The 12,440-nt window shown below is 38.9% G+C and overlaps 1 long non-coding RNA gene across 1 annotated transcript in view; it reads left to right on the top strand.

Annotated features, from left to right (window-relative positions):
• Positions 1-5,320: 5,320 nt before the first annotated feature.
• LOC116569580 overlaps positions 5,321-12,440 on the top strand; it is a 31,094-nt gene continuing 23,974 nt past the window's right edge. The window contains exons 1-2 of the long non-coding RNA XR_004277085.1: positions 5,321-5,441; positions 7,382-7,462. This is a non-coding gene — a long non-coding RNA (uncharacterized LOC116569580). The remainder of the gene's footprint in view (positions 5,442-7,381; positions 7,463-12,440) is intronic.

Below are 12,440 nucleotides of genomic sequence, written 5' to 3' on the forward strand. Positions count from 1 at the left end.
CATGTATCTGATAAGGGACTTACTCTTACAACTCAATAACAAGACAAATAACCCAGGGGGCCTGGATGGCTCAGTTGGGTAAGCAACCAACTCTTGATCTCAGCTCAAGTCTTAATCTCAGGGTCACGAGTTCAAGACCTAACCTGGGCTCCACCCTGGGCCTGGAGCCTACCAAAAAAAAAAAAAAAAAAAAAAAAAGCAACCCAACTGAAAAAATGGGCAAAGAATTTAAATAGACATTTGTCCAGGGAATATCTACAAATGTCCCATAAGTGCATGAGAAGATGCTTAGTGTCATTAATCATTAGAGAAATGCAAATAAAAGCTACAATGAGATACCACTTGATACGCACTAAGATTATAATAAACAAGATGGCTAATGACAAGTATCCTTGGTAAGGATGCGAAAATATTGAAACCCTCTTATAATGCTAGTGGGATTGTAAAATGGCATAACAACTCAAAAAAACAGTCTGGTAATTCCTCAAAAGGTTAAACGTAGAGTTACCATATGACCCATTTCTCTCCTAGGTATATACCTAAGAAAACTAAAATATATTGTCATGCAAACCTTGTACACAAATGTTTACAGCAGCATTGTTCATAACAGCCAAGAAAATGCAAACAACTACATAGCCATCAACTGGTAAGCTGAGACACAAAACATAACCACAGAAATGAATGAAGAATTAATACATGCTACCACATATTATCATGGATGAACCAGGTAAACATGTTAGATGCAAGAAGCTAGACACACAAAAAATCACATATTTGGGGTCCCTGTCTGGCTCAGTCGGTAGAGCATGTGACTTGATTTCAGGGTCATGAATTCGAGCCCAACGTTGGGTGAAAAGCCCGACTAAAAAAAGCCCCTATATTGTATGATTCTATTCCTATGAAATGCCCAGAACTGGCAAATCTATAGAAACAAAAAATAGATTTAGTGGTTGCCAGAGACTAGAGAAGGGGATGTGAAAAAATGCTAATGGGTACAAGTTCTTTTTGGGATGATGAAATGTTCGTACTTAGATAGGGGTGATAATTGTGCAACTATGTGAATAGACTAAAAACCACTGAATTGTACACTGTAAAGGCATGAATTTTATGTTCTGTGAATATCTCAGTAAAGTTATTATTTTTTAAAAAAACTGTATTTCCATTTCAGGAAAAGAAAGAACAGGATGGAAAAAATTTGCCCCAAATCCTAACACTCAAAAATCCCACTGTGAAGGTTTTTCTTTCAGAAAAATGAAAAAAAAAATGAAGAGAATGTAAAATTTGTCAATTTATGGTTCAAAATTGATCAGCTAACTCCACACACAAGTTACTCAAGTGAATTCGAAGTGGGAAGACATAGTGTTTAGCAGACCTCGAAGACTCTGGCATGAAGCTTCATTACACACTTTAAATGAAGCTTCCAAAAAAGTATACTTATACACTGAAAGATTAAGGGATAAAGAATCACGATATCTACAATCTTTTCTCAAAATTTTCAGCAATAACAACAACAACGGGGCGCCTGGGTGGCTCAGTCATCGATTGAGCCCCTCATCCGGTTCCCTGCCCAGTGTGAAACCTGCTTCTTCTCCCTCTCCCACTCCCCCTGCTTGTATTCCCTCCCTCACTGTGTCTCTCTCTGTCAAATAAATAAATAAAAATCTTTAAACAACAACAACAATAATAAGTATCAATACACAGAAAGAAAGCAACCACTGTTCTTTCCTAACTGGTGAGTCTAGGTTAAGGGTATATAGCGAGCAGTTCATTACATAGTTGGTGGAATTTTTCTCTCAATTTGAGTTTTGTTTTCAAAATAAAAAGTTTAAAAATAATAAGGTAAATTAAATTAAGTAACTCACATTTTGGGAGACTCGCACAAGGTCCCTCAAATTTGCTATGGGCATTCACCTGTTACCTGAAAAATTGGATGGGGTGGTAGCAAAGGGCAGTAGAAAGTGTGTCCCCATCACGTCACTTTCACACTCTTGGTTTATGACATGGGCTTCTGGACAATGGGTGACATGCGAGGAAAAAAACATACCTAGCCCCAACCAATAACTTAAAAGAGTCCTGCTTCTCACTCTTGGCTGGTCAAGGTATGAGTTTGGAGGGCTGTCATGTATGCTTCCATTTGGGTTTCTTCTCTCATTCTTTTAGTCCAGAATTATCTTTAAGTGGATAATCTATATGATAACATTTTATTTCTATCTACACAAAAAAATGGGTAAAAACATACCCACTAAACTGGCAGGGAGGGAGTACAGAGAGGCAAAAAAGGAACTTCCACCTTTTATTTCATGTATTTCTATAAATCTGTATTGTTTTAATTTATTTTAGTGTTCATCATGAGCAGGTACTACTTTTATAGTTAAAAAACACTGCCTAAGTTTCTGGGATGAAATTATATGATCTGAATAACTTGCTCTAAAATAGTTCAGTAAAGAATAAAGGAAAATATAAGGATATGTGGCAAAATCTTGATAATTATAGACTCCAAGTGGTGGGCATTTGGCAGTACTGTACTCTCTACATTTGTGTATATTTACACTTTTTATAATAAATATTATTTAAAAGATCACTGAAAAAATTATAGAGAAACATATTTTTAAGTTTATTTATTTTAGCGTTCTCTATGCCAGATGTGGGGCTTGAACTTACAACCCCAAGATCAAGAGTTGCATGCTCCACCAACTGAGCCAACCAACCACCTGGAAAAAATATTCTTTTTTTAAAAAAGATTTTATTTATTTATTTGACACACAGAGGTCACAAGTAGGCAGAGAGGCAGGCAGAGAGAGAGGAGGAATCAGGCTCCCTGCTAAGCAGAGGGCCCGATGTGGGGCTCCATCCCAGGACCCCAGGACCATAACCCGAGCTGAAGGAAGAGGCTTTAACCCACTGAGCCACCCAGGTGCCCCTGGAAAAAATATTCTTAAGAGCAGGAGAATGAGGGGAAAATAATAGCACACATCCCCACCAAACTATATGGACAATAACTTTGCTGTTCAGTTTTTTAAAAATATTTAAAGATGTTGGAAATGCTGACTTCGTGTGTGTGTGTGTTTAATTTTTAAGATTTTATTTATTTACTTGAGAGAGAGGGAGAGAGAGTACAAGCAACTCTGCTGAGCAGAGAGCCTGATGTGGGGCTGGATCCCAGTACCAAGATCCTGACCTGAGCCCAAGGCAGACACTTAACCGACTGAGCCACCCAGTCACCCCAGAAATGCTGACTTTGTGTCAGAGATGGGCAAAACATTTCTGTAAATGACTGGACAGTAAATATTTTAGTCTTCACAGAGCCATACACAATAGATAAATGAATACACGCAGATGTGTTCCAATAAAACTTTATTAGTGGCGGGGCACCTGAGTGGCTCAGTAGGTTAAAGCCTCTGCCAGGGTCCTGGGATCAAGCCCCACATCGGGCTCTCTGCTCAGTGCGGAGCCTGCTTCCCTTCCTCTCTCTGCCTGCCTCTCTGACTACTTGTGATCTCTGTCTGTCAAATAAATAAATAAAATCTACCAAAAAAAAAAAAAAAAACCCAAACTTTATTATGGACACTGAAATTTGAATTGCATATAATTTTCACATGTGACAAAATGTTAGTCTTTTCAACCATTTTAAAATGTAAAACCATTTCTTTTTTTCTTTTTTAAAGATTTTATTTTCTTGCCAATCCCTACTCTGTACTATCTAAAAGCCTTTATTTTGTTAAATATACAACCCAAAAGTGTATACATAACTTCTCTCAGAATATTAGGAAGGGTTAAATCAAAGTGTGAATAATGACTGTATCTGGGTGATAGGGTTTAGGTGATTTTTATTTTCTTGATTTTATTCAGCATTTTCCAAATTTTTAGCAATAAATACATTTCTAATAAATATTGTTTTTAAAACATTAATTTCACTGTCTCGAGAAGAGAGACAGGAAGATATAACATGGAGATTAGGCTCCTGCCCATCTGTCCTGAATGTCTTCTGGAGTCCGCGTCGAATTAAAACACTTCTGAAGATTTCCTTCCTGTTCTGGGATTCTGCCTCCTCATACAATCAAATGCCTGTAACATAATTCCCTTCAATTTGGAAGGCAATTCTTTCTCTCTTCACTCTGAAAGCGAATTTCTGAAATTAAGACTTGTAGACTATGAAGGGGGCCTCCTCCCTCATCTAGGCAAATGTGATTAGCAATTGCATCTGGTGTTCGGGGAACCAGGCAGTCACTACAAGGCTGGAAATGTGAAACACAGTTAAAAACAAAAAACAAAACAAAAAAACCTGCAGAAGGCCACAAGGGGGCAGAGAACCCGCAATCCACAGAAAAAGCCGGGTTGGCCCCAGGGAGAACACACTCTTTTGTAAATTGCCCCAATTATCTAAATCCCTTTCAGAAACCAAATTAAGAATAGTATAAAGACTTGGTTTTGTTCACATGAAATAGCAATTCACAAAATTGAGTGTGCCTTTTTCTTGGAGCCTAAATAACTAGGATCTTTCAAAAAGGCCAAGGCAAAAAATTTTTTTCTTATGGTCCAAGGTAAAGGTTCTGGAAATTTTACACATTTTCCTTCCCGAATGGTGAGATTTGTTTTAGCTCACAACCATTGCTCTACCAAAAAATAGTATTCATTTTTTCATAGGAAGCAAAAATAACCAAGTCAAATTTAAGGGGGAACATTTCCATTTATTACAGCTACCCCTACTTTAAAAAAAAAAAAAAATCCAAGAACCAAGTGGAAAAGTACAAGGGATACAGACAAAAGAACCACAACTAAATTAAGAATATATTATATAGGGGCGCCCAAGAGGCTCAGTAGGTTAAGCCTCTGCCTCAGGCTCAGGTCGTGATCTCAAGGTCCTGGAATAGAGTTCCAAATCGCCTCTCTGCCTACTTGCGATCTCTTTCTGTGTGTCAAATAAATAAATAAAATCTTTTTAAAAATCTTTAAAAAGAATATATTACATAACATATATTATGTATATATTTGGTCTTGGTCCCCATGCGGGCACAGGGCTCCTAAAACCCTGGGAATCTCCTAAGTGAAAAGAGCAATGGGGTGGGAATGTTGGAGCTCACCTGAGTATGGGGGCTAATTGCCCAGAGAACCAACCAGGTCACGTGAGGGTTGGGATTTTTTTTCAGCCCCACCCACCGACTTCCGGTGAGGGGGTGGGAAGGGGCTGGAGGTTGACTCAATCACCAATGGCCAAAGATTCCATCAATCATGTCTCTGTAATAAAGCCTCCCTAAAAAAAAAACAAGAGGCCTGCGTGAGGAGAGCTTCCAGATTGGCAAACGTGTGGGAATCTGGGAGAGTGGCGGACCTGGAGAGGGAATGGAATCTTAGGGGGGGGCCTTACCCCATACCCTGCCTTGTACAGCTCTTCCATCTGGCTGTCCCTGAGTTCTATCCTTTTGGAATAAACCAATGACCTAGTAAGTAAACTATTTCTTTAAGTTCTGTGAGCTGCCCTAGCAAGTTAATAGAACGCAAGGAAAGGGTCCTGGGACCTCTCTTCAGGAGTCAGTCAAAAGCACAGGTGATCCCACCTTGGGCTTGTGATTGGCTTCTGGAGTAGGGGGAGGAGCAGTCTTGGAGGATTGAGCCCTTAACCCATGGGACCCAACGCAATCTCCGGAGGGTGGCTGCTCTGAGTTGAATTCTAGGGTACCCAGCGGGTGTCAGGGAGAATTGCTTGCTGTGAGGAGAAACTCTGGTCTCACTGTGACCAGAAGTGAAGGGTTCTGTGTAAGAAGTAAAGGTAACCACAGGTGGAAAACTTGAATTTTTGACAAGTTTGAACGAGACACAAAAATTTAAGTTTCGCCTCTTCGAAAGAGCAACTGATAAACGGTAGGCAATGGTAAGTACATCTAACATTCATTCAGCTCCATATGCCATATATTATGCCAAGTAGTTTTCACATGTTTAATAATCACCATACACCTGGCTGTGAACAATTCTATGAGTCCCTTTTTAATAAACACAAAATATCATCTGCCTAATTATTTCTCACCTGGACATTCCTCAACTCAGTCCTGCTTGCCAACACACACTGCTCTACGGCAAGCTTCCCACTGAAAAAGGAAGTTTTATATAAGCTTTTTTATGTTAATGAACATAATTCTTCTTCATAAATATGAACAGACAACTAGGATCACAATGTATGAACAAAACACTTGACCTCCCTTTTACCTCCATCTGTACCCCATTTTCAGCTATCACAGAAAAACTCCTGGACACTCTCTATACTTGCTGTCTCCAATTTCTCTTCCCTGTTCTCTCTCTCTCGCTCTCTCTCTCTTTTTTTAATTGGATAAGTACACAAAACACTTACCATCCTAACCTTTTTTTTTTTTTTTTTTTTTAAGTTTCATTTATTTAAGTAATCTCCACACCCAATGTGGGGATTGAACTCATGACCTGGAGATGAAGAGTCACATGCTCTTCCAAACTGAGCCAGCCAGGCACCCCTATCAGCCCAACATTTTTAAATATACAGTCCAGGGATGCCTGGGGGGCTCAGTCGGTTAAGTGACTGTGTTAAGCTCAGATCATGATCTCAGGTCCTGGGATCAAGCCCCGAATCCAGCTCCCTGCTCGGTGGGAGAGTCTACTTCTCCCTCACCCTCTGATCCTCCCCCTGGTTTGTGTGCTCTCGCTCTCTCAAAATGAATAAATAACATATTTTTTATAAAAAATATATGTTATTCATTTGACAGAGAGATCAGGCAGAGGCAGACAGAGAGAGACGGGGAAGCAGGCTCCCCACCAAGCAAAGAGCCTGAGGTGGGGCTCGATCCCAGGACCTTGAGACCATGACCTGAGCTGAAGGCTGAGGCTTAACCCACTGAGCCATCCAGACAACCCCTGAACAAATACCATCTTTAAAAAAATAAGTATACAGTCCAGTAGTGTTAGGTACATTCACAGCACTGTGCAGTCAATCTCTAGAACCTTTGCATCGTCCCAAACTGAAACTCTTACACAATACCTGTGAAACAATTCCCCATTCCTCCTCTCCCCAGCCCCTGGCAACAACCATTCTTGTTGTCTCTATGACTTGGGCTGCTCTTCATACCTCATGTAAGTGGAATCATGTAAGATTTGCCCTTTCGTAAGTGGCTTATTTCACTTAGCATAATGTTCCAAGATTCATTCATGTCATTGCATATAACATAATTTCCATCCTTTTAACGTCAGGATGATATTCCATTGTGTGTGTGTATGTATACTCCAGATTTGTTATCCATTCACCCATGATGGACATTTGTGTTTTGACAAGCTTTGCAGGTCGTTCTGATGGCAGCTTAAGTCTGGGAAGCCCATTGCTCTAAAAGTTCCATTTGGACTTCTTTGCCTGCTTCCTTTTTAGACTTTTCCCCTGAAAAAAAACTCACACAAATGGGGCTCTGGTGATGAAAGTATGAGGAACCAGGATGAAGTTACCTGTTTGGTGAGTCATTTGTAGATGTTTACACATTGGGAACTATATGCACATTTTAAATGTTTAAGCTAAAAAAGGACGAAGAAAACCCTTGAGCTCTCATATTTTACAGCAAAGCCAAAAGTTATTGCTTTATTTACTTTATTGAAAATGCATGCTTTGGATTGCCTCCCTGTAAAAGAGAGTTTCTTATATAAAATTTACTCCACAGAAGATGATATTTCTCAAAGTTCCCTTCTTTCTATGGGGCCTCCCACACAAAATAAATTTAGAAATTATTTTGCCAAAATACTAATGTCAACAATAATAGCCTCTTTTGTTTTACACTAAGGGGAAGTTTTTGGAGACTTGTTTAGGATTGTAACAGATCTACCACAAAGATCCACTTTTGTAGACGTAACCTTACGATGTCTGGTGCTGCCAGAAAGATAAATATGTATGTATGAAAAGAATAAGCTTAATAAAATCAGGCAAATGTGAGACGAGAAATTTCATCCAAAGAATCCTAAGCATTTGCAAAAGTGAGTTATCTTGTTGTGGTAAGTCCTGCCAAATTATGTTAAGTTGTGATTTTCTGAAATGTTTGGAAAATGTGTGCTCCAAGAAAATGAATTAATTTAAAGAGAAAGCATTGAATTCATACTATGAAAAGCTGTAAGACAAATCACAGTGTCTCCTTTACCCAGAGGTTGTGTGTAAAGAGCACTGATGTAGAAGAGAAAGACAGTAAAACTCCTCCAACAACATGACGGTAAATCCCAGCAAAATTTTTCTAGTCTCTCAAGTTGAAACAAGTCAAAATACTCCAGTGAATTGGCCTTAACTCATGCGTGATGTTATTAGGTGCTGAAGTAAAGTAATTGGTGACTTAGCTTCCTTAATCTGATCAAAATTCAAATCCTTCTTGCTCCCATCCTTCTTCTTTAAAAATGACATTATTTTCATGTCTATTATTTTCAGTTACTCTTTGCTCTTTAGTACAAGGTCTCGATGTCCTGTTTTATTTATCAGTTGCTAATAGCGCACATTCATTGGGCCATGCCTCTGGGCCAAGCACTGCACCCAGGACTGGCTTACACGGTTTCATTTAACTCTCCTGGCACCCTTGTGCAGTGGGAGGTGATGCCCTCCTTGCAGGTCAAGGACCCAAAGAAAGATTAGGAAACTTGCCCAAGATCACACTGGTAACTGGTGTCACCACGATCGGGAAGCAAAAGGTGATCTGTCTTATGCACAGCTAAGGTTCCTTACCAAATTGTAAAAAGTAAAAGCGTAACAAAACACCAGTGCCCCTGACTAGAGAGTTGTCTGGGATGTTCTTGCAGAGATGACGAAAAGGAGTAAATGGAGACTTCAATTCAATTAAAGAGATCAGGTTCGTCAAGAACACTGTTGTTCCCAGGAAACCACAGGAAGGACATGTTCCTTGCAGAAAAAGAAAGGAGAAGGGGAGGAGTTTTCCTCCATGTAATCACCATGAACTGCAGGAGCTATTGAAGAAGTAGTTTTCAAAGTGTAGTCCAGGGAACAGCAGCTCCAGCACCCCCTGAGAGCTTGCTAGGGGGAACCACTAAGGCCCCCCCAACAGAGCTGGTGAGTTACAAGCCGCAGAGGCTCCACAACCTGTGTTGAGACAAGCCCTCCAGATGATTCATGCAAACTTCAGAACCATACACGCATGTAATTTTTTTAACCCAAGAAATTTGTATATTGAAGAATTTTTTTTTTAAGATTTTGTTTTTAAGTCATCTCTACACCCAACTTGGGGCGTGAACTGACAACCCTAAGATTAAGAGTCACGCACATGCTCCACGGACCAAACCATCCAGGTGCCCTGACTATTGAAGAATGTTAATTTTTTCTGTTAAATCAGTGAATCTAGAAGAGGCAGATATCAGAATCCTACCAAATATATTATTTTGACAGAGTCTTCTGAAACTTACATCAATTCCTTGGGATATTCGGAAGAGATGTTAAGTGATTTTTTTTTTTTTTTTGATCTACTGATTTTAAGATTCAGTGATGTTATTTCTTTTTTTTTTTTAATCTTTATTTATTTTTTAAATTTCTTTTCAGTGTTCCAGAATTCATTGTTTATGCATCACACCCAGTGCTCTATGTAATATGTGCCCTCTATAATACCCATCACCAGGCTCATCCATCCCTTCACCCCCCTCAAGGAGGCTATTTCTGAAGCAGTTTCTTTCTCTTCTTCTATTTCCAAATGACACTCTCATCTCCTGTACCAAACAAAGAACCATAACAAAGAACTACACCAGAAACCATATAGCACCAGTAGATCAAATTTTACTCCATTTGTTACATTTTGGCTTAGACAGGGAGCATAATAAATAGATAAGTGGACATTCTCAGATGATAGCATTTGAGACCTAAGTGTTACAGAAGACTCGGAATGGCAAGAACATTCCAGGTAGAAGAAACAGTTAAGTGTGAGACAGAAAGAAGATGGCCATACTTGAGAAGCAGCAGGTGAGTGTATGCTCAAGAGTGTTGGTTGTGATGAGGTGAGGAATTTACGCCAGCATGTAAATCAAAGTACTTCTTTATCAAGAAAGATTTGTGAACCCCTCTCCCCCCAAGAAAGAAAAAAAAGTTGAACTAAACAGTGCACTTAGGCCATAATTGATTCCCTTATCTCTTATGGAACATATTCTCTTTCTGGTTTTGCTGAAATACATAAAGAATATGGAAGAAGAGGGGTGCCTGGGTGGCGCAATGGGTTAAGCCTCTGCCTTCAGCTCAGGTCATGATCTCAGGGTCCTGGGATCGAGCCCCACATCGGGCTCTCTGCTCAGCAGGGAGCCTGCTTCCCTCCTCCTCTCTCTGCCTGCCACTCTGCCTACTTGAGATCTCTCTCTCTGTCAAATAAATAGGTAAAATTAAAAAAAAAAAAAAGAATATGGAAGAATAGGTTAAGATTATATAAATTTGATATAGTTTTTGTGGCTCCATAATTAAAAAATTCTTATTGCTAGAAAATGTTGATAAAAATAATTCAATGTTTTACAAATCTACAATTTTTAAAATACATTCCATTCTTTGTTCCCATACATATATATCTTAATTCAATTTCAGTCATATGGTACTTTTGCTTTTCGGTTAATATTGAATCACATGTAATTGATATATCTATATATAGAAATAATAAATGTCATTGTAGCAAGCATATAATAATCCATCAGGTTTTTAACAATTAATTTAAGCACTTACCTTTCATGAGACATTTCTTTTCTCTTTTTTTGTCCTATTACAAGTAACCCAGCCGTGAAAATCTAAGTGCACATTGCTTTTTCTTCTTTTAAATTACATCCTTAAAAAAATCCCTAGCAGTGTAATAGTGTAATTATTAGATCAAAGAATATTTTTAAATGTGAGTTAGAATAATCTATATTTGCTATATATTACCTTATCACAATATATGTATTTAATATTTTAAAAATGCATCTTCAGGGCTTTCAGTGAAATGCAAGACAATTGGTACTTGTTAAACTTTTTTTCTTTAGAATCCTCAATTCTAAAAAGAGTTGGCATACATAAATGACTTATGCAAAATATTTTATTTTGTGTGGGGGATTATATATATTTCTCCAATTCAACTAATGTAATAGTATTTTTTTTTTCCAGAGAGGGAGAGACATTGAGGGGAGAAGCAGAAGGAGAGAGAGAGAGAATAATTTTTTTTCCTTTTTTTTTTTTAAGATTTTATTTATTTATTTTTGAGGGGGAAAGGCAAAGGAAGAGAATCCCAAGCAGACTCCCTGCTGAGCTTGGAGCCCAATGCTGGGCTCCATCTCAAAAGCCTGAGATCATGAGCTAAAATCAAGAGTCAAATGCTTAACCCACTGAGCCACCCAGAGGCCTCTTAATTAATGTAATAATTAACAAAATTATGTATTGTAACAATTTCTAAGAAACATTAGTCATTAACATCTGAAATTTTAAGCAGTTAAAAAACAGATAGAGGGACGCCTGGGTGGCTCAGTTGGTTAAGCAGCTGCCTTCGGCTCGGGTCATGATCCCAGCATCCTGGGATCGAGTCCCGCATCACGCTCCTTGCTCGGCAGGGAGCCTGCTTCTCCCTCTGCCTCTGCCTGCTATTCTGTCTGCCTGTGCTCGCTCTCTCTCCCTCTCTCTGACAAATACATAAAATCTTAAAAAAAAAAAAAAAACAGAGGGGCACCTCGCTGGCTCAGTGGGTAGAGTATACAACTCTCATTCTTGGGGTCTGTGAGTTCAAGTCCCACATTGGGGGTTGAGGTTACTTAAAAAAAAAAAAAAAAAAAAAAAAAAGACAGGAGAAAAAAAACCACAGAACAACAAATTCAGTCCCCTGGTAGCCATTGATCCTTCTGGAGCTTTTCTGTAACCTTGTTATTTTAAAGTACCCATTCGTTCACTGGTGTCAGTTATTAGGATGAACCTGGGTTGTGGCCTCAGGTGCACTGTGCTACAAATGAAGTGACTTATACTTACAGAACTGGGGAGAATCTAATTCGTTGCACACAGAAATAAGGGACTAATAAAGGAGTTTACCTAGAAACACCCAGGGACAAACCAACCAACCAAACTGAAAAGGGAGAAGCCTTCTTCATCCCATCTAGTTATTTTTTTCTTTTTTTTTCTTCTAAATAATCATGTTTAGCTTTGATGTATTAACTAAATTGCGGAGCTAAACACAAAGATTCTGCTTCGATTTAGTTTTTCAAAGACATGAAGATCCTAGCCAGTCTTTCATGGCTAACAGTATTCATAGAATTTCAAAGCGAGTCTTGTCTTTTCATGACTTTTTGGTCACCAACAGCTGTGCCAGGCCCACACAGGTAGAGTAAGAGTTGTTTGTGACACCCTGTGAATGATCTTTGTCCACTGTGACTTAAAAAAGAAGACATCACTTAAAGAGAGATAGGCCCCAAAACTAAATGCGATTATATTGGGCTCCCCTTCATACCAGCATCCAACCCATTTT

Source organism: Mustela erminea, chromosome 11 (genome assembly GCF_009829155.1).
Source record: "Mustela erminea isolate mMusErm1 chromosome 11, mMusErm1.Pri, whole genome shotgun sequence".
In the NCBI taxonomy this organism is placed as follows: Eukaryota; Metazoa; Chordata; class Mammalia; order Carnivora; family Mustelidae; genus Mustela; species Mustela erminea.